Source organism: Theropithecus gelada, chromosome 5 (assembly GCF_003255815.1).
Source record: "Theropithecus gelada isolate Dixy chromosome 5, Tgel_1.0, whole genome shotgun sequence".
Classification (NCBI taxonomy): Eukaryota; Metazoa; Chordata; class Mammalia; order Primates; family Cercopithecidae; genus Theropithecus; species Theropithecus gelada.
In genome coordinates, this window is record NC_037672.1 from 174,837,253 (window position 1) to 174,847,030 (window position 9,778).

At 34.9% G+C, this 9,778-nt stretch overlaps 1 long non-coding RNA gene across 1 annotated transcript in view; it reads left to right on the forward strand.

Moving 5' to 3' along the window:
• Positions 1-8,762, forward strand: part of LOC112624211 — a 32,215-nt gene extending 23,453 nt beyond the window's left edge. Inside the window, exon 4 of the long non-coding RNA XR_003119365.1 lies at positions 8,679-8,762. This is a non-coding gene — a long non-coding RNA (uncharacterized LOC112624211). The remainder of the gene's footprint in view (positions 1-8,678) is intronic.
• Positions 8,763-9,778: the final 1,016 nt, after the last annotated feature.

Below are 9,778 nucleotides of genomic sequence, written 5' to 3' on the forward strand. Positions count from 1 at the left end.
ACTACAAGATATAAAATTATTTTAAGTAAAATCTCCTCCCATTTTCACAGTGGTAGCGGTCAGGGAGAGGTCTCACATGAAATATTTAAGAAACATCTGACTATAACCCAACCAGCATGTGGGGAAATTACATCATTTCTTAGACTATTTTAACATCAAAGCTCTGAAGTGAAGGATAGTCATTAAAAGCCGAATTACTGAAAGTATATCTGGTTAGTGCACTTAAACACATTTCAGCAGACTAAAATAATTTAAAATCTGAAGTGTGATCCAGAATCACATATGTCAATTACTATGTTGTCCGTGGTATTAAAAATGCATGCAGCTCGAGGCTTTAATTATATGAGATTTCTGACTTAGAAATGCTTTGGCTTTTACTTTTTGAAAAAGTCACCTTTTCAGAAATCCAAGGGAAAACATTTGTAAAATGCATAGTGCCTTTTCCAATTACCTCTTATTGAAAGACAGAACAACACTAGAGGGTTATAAAAGTGAACTGAAAATATGGTTTTGTATGAAATTTGATTAGTGTTTGTTGAAACGTTATCTACGAAAGGTAAATTTTTGTGGAGGACTTTTCTTCCTCACGTCCCGACCTCATTGAAACAAATGTGATCCAGTATTTTTTGTATTCTCTAATTATAATAAATTTAGAGTTCTAAATTATATTTTTCAAGTACATTTTGGACTTCTATTTCACAAATATGTAATATTTATCTTCTTCCCATTAAGATAAAGGCACACAAAATTAAAATATGATATATAATATATAAATATTGCAGGCTTTCTATCATGTATTTCCTACATGTCACCAGATACTTTTTAAAAATTATATAAAGCTACATGAGTTGCTTCTAAATATGTGACTAATAGTTACATTATTAGAATGATGTCACTAAAACATAGACTGCTATGGTTTAAATGTGTCCCTTCCTAAATCCAGATGTTGAAACTTAGTGGACTCTGGGTACAGTGGCTTATACCTGTAATCTCAGCACTTTGGGAGGCCAAGGGTGGATCACCTGAGGTCAGGAGTTTGAGACCAGCCTGGCCAACATGGCAAAACCCTGTCTCTACTAAAAATACAAAAATTAGCCAAGTCTGGTGGTGTGCGCCTGTAGTCTCAGCTACTAGGGAGGCGGAGGCATGAGAATCGCTTGAACCTGGGAGGTGGAGGTTGCAGTGAGCCGAGATGGTGCCACTGCACTCCAGCCTGGGCAACAGTAAGATTTCATGTCACAAAAAAAGAAAGAAAAGAAAGAAACTTAATGGCCATAGTGATGGCGTTAGGAGGTGGGGTCCTCAGGAGGTGATTAAGTCGTGAGGGTAGAGCCTACCTGAGTGGAACTGAATACCATTATAAAAGGGCATGCTGGAAAGAGTTTATCCCTTTTCCTTTTGCACCTTCTGCCCTATGAGAACACAGCATCCTTCCCGTACTGAGGATGCAATGTTCAAGGCAGCACCTGGAAAGCAGAGACTGGACGCTCACCAGACACCCAACCTGCCGGCACCTTGATCTTAGACTTCTGAACTTCCAGAACTATGAGAAATAAGTTTCTGTTCTTATATTACCTGATATGTGGCATTGTATTATAGTAGCACAAAACAAAGAAATGGACCTTGAGAAATCATTAAATCATCCCTTAAAACAAACAAACAAAAAAATCCCAGTAACATATATTTTTATTTTTTAGGGAACAGATGATATTTTTTAAAACCATGTTGTCTTCAGATTTCAAGTCAGTTTAGGTCTCATATATAGATGAGGAACATGACATTTCTGAAGTACATATTTTTTTCTTAAAAAATCTGTTTTATTTGCAAAAGATCTAGTCCCTCTGATTTCTATTTGCTGGAATGTCCTTCCTTTTTTCCATCTCCAAATTCCCGGGCACAATGCAGCTCTTCACACTTCCTGGGGAAGCAAGCTGCACGGTGACCCAAACCACACTCATGTGTATTGGAGTGGTTTGCTGATTTGATGGTTTGCTCTCTTATAAATGATATTTTTTCTCTCTAAAAATGAGCCTGGGCTGACTTTTGTTCAGAATCAAAGAGAGTGTTGGAATAAATCTCCTCTTCAAGTAGCAGGAGAAAATCAAATGTATCTCTCATTAAATAAAAAGTCAGTGTGAGTTTTGGAACTCTTCCTATTATCTACAAAACATGTCTTATAGGATCCAGAATGAGGATGTGAAAGAAAAAATGACCTAATTTTCTAAAGGGATTTTCAAATAATAGTTGTTCGGTAAAGTGCAATTGAAAAGGTCTATCAAGTAGAGAAGATATTGATATTCTTTAAGTGATGAGGAAAAGTGACATTCTTTTTATAGCTATAAATTCAGTCTTTGGCCAACATTCTTCTTATTCGTTTCAGGTCTTTTTTTTTTTTTTTTTTTTTTTTTCCTTATAAAAATGTGAGAACATGGCATAGTTTTTATATTGGATATTTTACCTTACGTGGCATGAATTATCACTTTCCTCACTGAACGGCATGTGCATTGCTGTTTCTTAGATTGCACATACATTTGTGGTTTCCATTTAAGGTCAGGAATTCAAGGCCCCAAGCATGGGATGAGATTCCTCTTAGGCAGCACTGTGATACCAGCATCTCTCACTCTGTACACTGCCACTGCCTTCTCCCCCAAAATATGCTTCATTTTTCCTGACAGGGTTAAGTAAAATGGCCATTCGCCAGATAATTTTAAACCAATCTGAAAGCAAACAATTTAGTCGTTTTCTTTCGTTTCTCCACCTGTGCTATAGAAGTTACCAGTATTTGAAACTGTGGCCTTAAGCCTCAGCAGTTTTAGTGCTCCCTTTTCAGTGGAATCATTATGCCAAGGAAGAAGCTGAGGATGTTTAGGATGGAAGTGTGCCTGCTGCTGTAAAAGCAGGCCAGGGGATTCCGGTCACTCTGCATGCCTTCACCCAAGAGCATTTTCATCATGTTAATTCTAATCATGGGTGTAGTAATGTAAACTACAATGTTTGAGTTTTGCAGTGCCCCCAAGAAGACTGAAGACTGGTATCATGAAATCCTTCTAAAGTTAAAAATAATTTTAATGAATTGTGGCATTTACCTTAATGTTTTGGGGTTTTTTTATTTTAGAAGATTTTGACAGGGGAGTAATTCCTATATGTTTTTAATTACACTACTTCATAGTCAAATGGTATCTTGGAGCTTGCCTTTTTCTAAACCTATTTAGCTGAAGCTAAATCAATTGAGGAATGTCCCAAGAATATTTAGCATGTTATTGGTCCAGCTAGAGTTGTCTTCAGTTCTATTCTAACATTGTTTTCTGCTGTACTAGGTTGTACATTTTACAAACAAAACTGGGTATACAAAGGATATTAGGAGATTCTCTAAAATGTTAATAATTTGTTACTCTCTTCACAAATCTTAATTCCTATATAGATCAATTAAAGTCATGCTGTTGTCTGATCAATGGACAACAGCTGAAGCAGAGAATGCCTGGGACTCCATACTCCCTGTTAGAACAGGGTGCTCTGTGGTGTCATGCTGACAGGGCCTGAGAACAGAAGACATGTCTATCTGTAAACCACATAGTGGTTGTTGGATCTGAAGTCAAACACTTAACCTCTTTGAGATCAGATTACTCACATATGTAAAATGAAGGAAATATCTACCTGCTTCACAGAATGGTAGTTTGATAATACTTAGAAAACATTGTATAAAGGTATGGTTTTGAAATTTAAAAATTGTGTAATATCAAATTATTGAGGATAATTATCAGCATGATCTGCTCAGCAGAAATATGGCACTTGCCTGTTACCCCACCTTGTACTATATATAAGACCCTAGATTTCTGTTCCCTGATTGAAATATCTAAAGCAAGCAGATATATAATCCTTAGGAGAGCCATTTTTTTTTTCAATATCCAGGTTTAGGTAAGTGATATAGCACTGTGCAAGCATTTTCGAGCCAAAGTCAACTAACTAAATCATTAAGAGACTCTCTAAAAACAAATTTACCTCTGTTTTGTAATCAACTTTTTATGTTATGGTGACAGAAAACTCATGGAACCTGAGCTTCTACCTAAACATTTTCAGTTCCAACATGTCACATCATAGAAGTGTGTTTTTTAAACCTCTGGTGTGATTTTTATCATTTACTGATTTCAATACAGTAGTATCTCCTTAGAACAGATAAAACCTTCATGCATTTTAATATATTCTACTGAAAGTATTAGACCTTTATCACTATGTCTAGAAAGAAATGTGTATTTGGAGGAATATTTCTTCTTTTTAATAAATCTGCCCCTATTCATGTGGCAGTGCCATTCCTCTAAATTTATATAGCATATTTTTCTATCCTGTCCTAATGGCATTTGTTTTGTGATTGGCCTATAATTTCCCAGGTAGTAATTACTTTACATACTAATTTGCTACACAGACACACACACACACACACACGCATTCACACATACACATAATTTGCTTGCTTATATATTTATTCTGTATAAACATCCTGATATAGGCTACTTTTTCCTAACAAGTATTTTTACCACCCGTTTGTTAAAATCATGCAGGCATTCATTTGATTCATGCAGCTGGTGATAAACCAGCACTATTTGCAGGCCTCACGCATGCATTTGGCTATGTCAAGAGACATGGTTCAGTTATAAGTGCATTGAAGCACACATTTACTTCTGAATCCCTGAGTGTTCTTGAGGCAAGCCACAGAGCTGTACTACACTGCTTCATAGATGAAACTCTACATCAATATTTTTCAGAGGTATGAATACATATAATTATTGGGTGATATTATATCCTGTTTCAAAGGCTATAAAAAGTAGATTTCTCAGATCAGAAAATGTGACACATTTACACATTAAGGATACTTTCTAATACTCTTATTCTCTCTGAAAATCTATGTAAATCATAACTGCTAACAAGAACATTGATATTCACATATAATATAGCCTTACATGAGAATTTCATGTTTATATACAGAAGCAATGGATTCATGTATGTACTCAATGCATTCTGCATATTATGGTTTGAGATAAACACATACAAGCTAAAAGAAGACAAAGACTGTAGTATTGAAACAAATAACTTTTAAAGTTAATAAATAATTTTAGTTATAAAGATAATTACAACTTACTGTTATTTGGAAATAGAGGCTAGTAGCTACCACTTCTTTTACTTTCATTTTTTTCTTTCATTTTTTTTACTTTCGTGGATACCTAGTAGTTGTACATATTTATGGGATACATGTGATATTTTGATACAAGCAATGTGTCACACTCGAATCAGGGTAATTGGGATATTCATGACCTCAAGTATTTATCATTTATCTTTTATTTTATTTTTATCATACTACTTATCACTACTTGACATTTTCTTATTTACTATTTTTCGTATTGTCTATATCCTTCTAGAATATATGTGCCATGAGGGTATGGACATTTTTTGCCCTGTTCAGTGCTTTATCTAAAATGTTCAGAAAAATTCCTGGCACGCAGTACTAATATTAAATTATGAAGAAAATAGAACGGGGTTCACAATTTTAGTTTCTGGAATTTTCCAATAGTATATGTCATTATTATTATTATGCTGTTTTTTAAAGCTATAATAACTATTTTACTTGGTTTTTGTTATTTTTAAACTTTATATATATGTGTATATTTATGTAGCATTATGTTCACATTCTTGTATTTTGAAGGAACAATAGAAAACTTAAAGATGCCTCAAAGAGATATAATATATAATACATTCTATTCCCCAAAGAGGTAAGAATAAAGATGGAGTAGGCAATACCAATACTAAAGAAAAGTCAGCAGGGAGTAGAGCATTTTTACTCCTGGGAAAGAGAACTACAGAAGAAATACTGCCTAGTCACTTAGTCAGTTGTTTTCCTGCATAAATCTGTCAGAAGAAAGAATCAAAGATAATGTGTGAAAAAGTCCCACGTATATTACAGAAACATTTGAAAAGTTACTACTAGAAGTAGTGAGTAGGGTGAATTATAAGCTTATTTCAAGACCCTAATCTGGTAATGCAATCTCCCTGAACTGTAATTTTAAGGCTTTCATGGTTTTACTCCTACAATTTAAAAAAGAGAAGAGTATATCCAAAATATACAAAGAACTCCTAAATTCAACAGTAAGAAAACAAACTAAGTTAAAATGGTCAAAAGATCTGTTTTACCAAGAAAGATATTTGAATGTCAAATAAGCATATGAAAAGATGCACAACATTTATCCATAGGAATTCACAAATTATAACAACAATAAGATGCCACTATACAACTATAAGAATGGCTAAAACAAAGCAGAACAAATAAACAAAAAAACCCCTGACAATACCAAAATCTGGCTCTGGTGCAGAGCAACAAGAACTCTCATTCATTACTGGTAGGAATGTAAAATGGTATAGTCACTTTGGAAGAGTTTGAGTTTCTTACAAAACCAGAAATAGTATTTTCATGTGATTTAGCAATTGCATGCCTGCATATCTTTTGTGCATTTACACAGTGATGAAATATTCCATGTTAAAAAGAAATGAGTAATCAGGTCACCAAAGGATAAGAATAAATCTTAAATGCATATTGGTAAGTGAAAGAAGCCAGTCTGGAAAATGTCACATAGTAGATGATCCAACTACATGGTATTCTGGAAAAGGCAAACTATAGAAACCATAAAAAGACCAGTTGTTTGCCAAGAGACCAAGGAGACGGGGGAGGTAAAAAGTAGAGCATAGGGGGACTTTAGGGTAGTAAATCTATACTCAATGATGCTTTAATAGCAGATACATGGCATTTTGCATGTGTCAAAACCCTCAGAGCTTTACGGTACAAAGAGTGAACATTAATAAAGAAAACAACCATTTAGAAGGTCAAGGAATCCCAGGAAAGATGCAGCTTGAGACATTAGAATCTAAGTGTATTGCAAATGTATGAAACAGCCTCATTGAAGAGGGTCAGGCTGGGGAGATACTGATGTAAATAACTTCGAAAAGAATGAAATCCATAAAGGCAAAAGGAAATTCACATAAACCTGTATCACCATTGGCAAAATTAATTTTCATGGGAGTAGAGCTTCATTCTGATACTGCTTTTTGGGGATAATAGAATTGATCAATTAAGTAAATGGATGATACATGGTGGGAGGTGGGATTCTCACTGCTGAAGTGAATTTACAGATATGCAAGGAAAGGAGGCTAAAATAATCCATGTGGTAATGAAATCAATTTGAAGCCATAAGTACATGTGTTTAACCTAATACAGGTGGTTGCGTAGAGAAATACTTTAGATAATCATGCATACACAGGTTAGTATACACATAGGGATTTCTCTGTCCATTTAAATGAGAGGACCTGTAAGAAATGACACACCAGTAGCAACGAGCATGCCTAGTGCTCAGATCTTAGTTCCTCCAAACGTTCTTTAATATAAAATGAGCCACGGGACCTAAGAATGGCTGATTATAGAGCTGTGATAGTCAATATACAAAATGTGTCTGTAGTACTTTGTGCTTCTAAAAAATTCTAAACACACACATACACACACACACACACAACTTTGATTGGGAGTATGTCAAAGGAGCACAAGAGGAAACTAAAGAGCTCCTAATGTCCAAAGTGCAATGCTAGAATAATTTGAGCAACTAAATAAATAAAATAGTATTAGATTATAAGTCAACATATAAAATGGATATTCCTGAGTCTATATATTTACAGTAAATTATTGAACAAATTGAAAGAGGGAATTCAAAATCTCCCATGCAGAATAATATTTCTAAATAACTTATGTAGGCCCTCCGTCCTCACGGAGGGGAAGCACAACTCCTCACTTGTTAAATGTGTGCTGCACAAAGTAACTTCCTTCCAGAGCTCAGCACAGAAACACGATAGAAAAGGGGTAATTTTACAGTGCAGAAAAATGACAAACACCTTCTCAGCCAGGTGATAAAGGTCAACATTAACAGTTATAAATCACGTTGTTAGTTTGCACTCTTCACATAATGCGATGAATATGGCACTTTATTTCTCTGACCTTTTCCCCCAAACCCATAACCCCAATCCAATCATGAGAAAAACAAATTCCAATAGAGGAACATCCTACAAAATTCTTGACCACTACTCCTCAAAGCTGTCAAGGTCATCAAAATAAAGTCTGAAAAACTGTCATAGCTAACCGAAGCCTAAGGACAGATGGCAATTAAATTTAATATGGTGTCCTGGATGGGATCTCTTAACAGAAAAAAAGGACATCAGGGGGAAAACTAATGATATGAGAATAAAGTCTAGACCAGAGTTAATAATAATGTATCAACATTGGCTGACTAATTGTGACAAATATCTCGTACTGATGTAAAATGTTACTATTACGAGAAACTGGGTACAGGGTAAATGGGAACTCTCTGTACTACTTCTCCATTTTTCTGTAAACATAAAATTTCTAAAAAATCCAGTGTATTTGTAAATAGTAGGTAGAAGATAAATGTCACTCAGGTAACTAGGATGCTATTTTTGAAGCTGAATAACTTATTTTCTAAAATACTGAGTAACGTTAATCAAAAGATTATGATGCATCATTGTTTACCCTGTGAGCTCCATGTGACTCTGTTCCTGAGTTGATCCCCAACTCAATAATTTTTCTTATGTTGAAACTTGCAGAGCCTAATAACGTACATATTTTCTTTTAGATTCCAGCATTAAGCACTGTGCAGTTTTGAGGAAAGAAGTTATAAAGCAAAACTGACTTGAGTAACCACCAGCCCAACCTTCGGGACTTTGTGGGGATTGCTATGGTTCCCCTGGACTTACAAGCAATAGTGATGCAGAACCTGCCATCAGTATGTGTAATGCTTGTCAAAAAATAATCACCCAAGTAATGTTTTAAATTTTACTGGTCAGTGCACTACCAATACTAGTTTTGGCATAGCAGATACTAAATAACAAAGCTTTGTTTCGAATAAATGTTTGTTCAGTTTCTACTTTTTGCTAAATCCCGTGATGATGTGCTCCCACTTGATAGCATGTTATACTGTACTAGTAAATTTTACTTGCTGTTTAACAAAGGAGGATTAAATGAATGGTGTGCTACAGTGGGTATACTGACAGGAAAGGCATAAGAAAAAACTATCTAAATACAATTGAGGGAAGAAGTAAGTGTTGAAGGGAAGGTGAAAATGTGCACTGAGATTGGATGGGTGAGTAGGACTTCAGAGAGTGGAGAAGGCTCTATGGCTTTTTAATGGAAACAATAGCATGAGATAAATATCAGGGCTATGGAAATGCATACTGCACGGGGGCAATGTTTGTAAGTCTGAGATGGTTGAAGAATACGGTTTAGGAAGAGATACAGTGAAAAATAAAGCTTAGAACTGAGACAAACTGTCTCCAGCCCTGGATTCTCAGTTATTCCATTTGAAACCTAGTAATATAAACAACTTGAATGCATTACAAAAGTTTTGATCTGACTTGGGCTTTGGAAAGAGATTTCTGACTTTCTGTAGCTCAAAACTATAAGCAGCTTATATTTCTTCTTTACTCCTTTTTTTCTAAAATAAGGATAATGATACCCATCTGACAGAAATTTTATGAGCATAATGTAAAATTAAACATGGAATCCATGGCGCTTTACAAAATAATGTGTATTGTCTCTCCACAGAATGAAGGCGTATTTGATACTATTAACATAGAAGTCTTGAAAATAGAGAAAAACACTTCTTGGGTGGTGAAAACTTTCCAGTATGGTAAAAGTTAATTAGAATTTGTGTGAATTATACTGTATAATTACCAA